Here is a 3,268-nt window from a genome sequence, read left to right as displayed (position 1 = left end):
ATATATATGTTTTTCAGCGATATAATGTCAGCGCTAAAACTTACAGGTTAAACTGGGGTTCTTCTTCCATAAAGCAGCTCTGTTGTCCTCCATCATCATTTTCAGTTACAGGCTGAATCATTTCTACATTCTCCTCTCTGTCAACGTTCTCTGATTTCATTCCATAACCTTCAGGATGGATAAAGCTCGCTTGCAGACTCGCACCGATGACCTAGTCAGTGTCATCATTTACCCAGAATGCTTGGTGTGTAAGTACATCTTCGTCCATGTAACAATATATATATTTTTAAAAATTACTAAACTAGCCTACATTATTTTTTCAGATTATATTTTTTGCAGTTAAATATATTTTAATCAAATAAAGTCTAATATTATAGTAATCGTGGATCACTTTAAATATATATTTTATTCAAATCACCAAAAATTTCACTTTTCCTGAAGAATATGAAATGATTTATTCATGACTTGTTACGTATATGTCGTACAAATATACAATTCTTTCATAACAACTGACCGACTAACCATCCATCCATTCATCTACCCATCCATCCATCTTTTGCCACTTGCTCCAAAGTCTCCTTGCAGGGACAGCAGTTTTAGCAGCAAGGCCCAGACATCTCACACTCCATTCTTCCCTCATTCGTGAAAAAAACCCCAAGATTCTTAAAGCCTTCCACTTGAGACAGAACCTGACCCCCAACATCGGAGGGAGCAATCCCCCTTTTTCCGACTGAGGACCATCGACTCAGATTTCCTCAGTTTTGAGACTCCTTTTAGAAAAAAATACTGAGAAATAAAAAAGGTAGTTTATCAACTATTTTTTGCACTTTTTATAGGTCTCATTTCTTAAATTTGCAGCAACAACATTTACATGTAAATTTAAACATGTTTTCTGTTTCAGTGTGATTTATTTTCTTAACCTTTGGCTGACTTTCCTGTCACCTTTCTAACTAGAAAATTTAACTTTTTTTTAAATTATCTTCCGGCTTGTTTCCTCAACAACAAATGGCCATAATCATGTCTCACCTCATTGTCTCATTTTTCTGTCTCATCTGTATGCTGACCCTGACCTGTCCCCATTCCATTGGCGAGCAGTGAATGGACAGATGTTGTCAGCCATCAGTGTGATCAGCACTGAAGAGAGGATTGGGTTGGTGTTAAGTTTAAAACATCTAAAAAAAGCAACGTACTTGTGGGTCAGCGTCATGCAAGCGTTCATCACAACTGTTTCCCATTTTGTTTTTGCTCTGATTTTTATATTTCCTGGTCAACTTCATAGACATACAGTAAATCTATCTCTATCAACAAGAACAATGCAGGCTGTGTGTACAAATGTCAGCTGTTCTCTAAACAAATTGAATTTGTTTGGACAAAACTCACTTTTAAAAATGCATATTGTTTCAACATGTCCTTGTTAGACATAAGATCTTGTTGCATCAGATTGATCTTTTTTGGAAAATGATTTGGTAACTCTAACCTCAGATCTACTGATAATAAACAGGAACATTGTATGGTAACTTTAGGGAAGGATTAGTGAGGAATGGAAAAAAGCTGTATTTGACCTGGTACTCTGTCTTTAAGCAGGGATTACAGATTGATTTTACACAAAACCTGCCCAGACTCACGAATGGAAGGCAGTTTGATGACTGACTGTCTTGTTGGCTCTGTGAATGACGGTTCACTTTAGGGGAAGTGAGACTGTCTGTCAGGCATTTAAAGCAAAGCAGCTTTGACTACATTGACCTGCTGTCTGACACCAACAGAGAACATATTCACATAACCCAGAAACATGCCACAGATTGTAAAGAGAAAAGTGACAAACGAGGTCAAAAAGAATCTATCAGTTAATTTTTTATATCTGCTTTTTCCTTTCTGTGTCACGGACAACTGGGTGCCTTTCTCCAGCAATCGTGTGACATGTTCCAAAAAAGCTGGGTAACAAAAGACTGTGAAAGTTGAGGAATGCAACTGTTTGGAGCATTTCACAGGTGAACAGGTTCATTAGAAACAGGTGAGTGTCAAGACTGGGTATAAAGGGAGCATCTCTAAAAGGCTTAGTAATTCACAAGCGAAGATGAGGTCATGTTCACCACTTTGTGAAGAACTGTGTGAGCAAATATTCCAACTGTTTAAAAACATTTCCCAACATTCAGTAACAAGGAATTTGTGGATTTCATAATCTGTAGTCTATACTGTCATGAAAAGTTTCAGAGAATCTGGATAAATTTCTGCAAGTAAGCAGCAAGGCTGAAAACCAACATTGAATGCCTGTGACCATTGATCCCTCAGGGGCACTGCATTAAAAACCCACATCATTCTATAATGGATAATACCTCATGGGCTCAGGAACATTTAAAAAAACCACTGTCAGTGTAGCGTGAAGAACTCCTCCTTGTTAGGTTTTAAGGTCTCTTCAATTAATTAATAGAAGACAAAAAATAATTTCCTTTGGGGAAAATATATTTGTTCCTTCCAAAAAGAGTTTTAAACATAATCTTTTCTTTGAACTTAGACTTATAACATCAAGTCGACCTTCATTTTGCCTTAAAACTTTTTATAAACCTATTGCCTTTGTCTTTCATGTTATGGTTTTTACTGTTTTTATTCATGATTAAATGTACCTGTCTGTTATGGTGAAGAGGGAGCTGAGCTGTAAGGCAAAGCTCTCTGTTTACCAATCAATGTTCCTACCCTCACCTATGGTCACAAACTTTGGGTAGTGACCGAAAGAACAAGATTGCGGATATAAGTGTTTTCTCCATGGAGTTGCTGGACTCTCCCTTAGAGATAGGGTAAGAAGTTATCCAGGAGGGACTCAGAGTAGAGCTGTTGCTCCTCCACATCAAGAGGAGCCAGTTGAGGTGGTTTGGGCATCTAGTAAGGGTGCCTCCTGGACGCCTCCCTAGGGAGGTGCTTCAGGCATGTCCAACTGGGAGGAGACCTCAAGGAAAACCCAAGTCATGACATGGAGAGACTATGTCCTTCGACTGGCTTGGGAACGCCTTGGAGTCCTCCCAGCAGAGCTGGAAGAGGTGGCTGGGGATAGAGAGGTCCGGGCTTCCCTGCTCAAGCTGTTGCCCCCATGATCCGACTTTGGATAAAGCGGAAGATGATGGATGGATGGATGGATGGATGGATGGATGGATTTTTTTTCTATTTTTGTAATAAATTACCTTAAGAATGAGTAAACCAGCTATGTTTCTGAGTATTCATGCATAGGAGAAGAGTTCACTGAATCTTACAACCTCAATCCCCAAATGTCATCAAC

This window comes from Austrofundulus limnaeus, unplaced genomic scaffold (genome assembly GCF_001266775.1).
Source record: "Austrofundulus limnaeus strain Quisiro unplaced genomic scaffold, Austrofundulus_limnaeus-1.0 Scaffold414, whole genome shotgun sequence".
Lineage (NCBI taxonomy): Eukaryota > Metazoa > Chordata > Actinopteri > Cyprinodontiformes > Rivulidae > Austrofundulus > Austrofundulus limnaeus.
The sequence above is the reverse complement of the archived record's forward strand: the minus strand, read 5'-3'. Positions refer to the sequence as shown.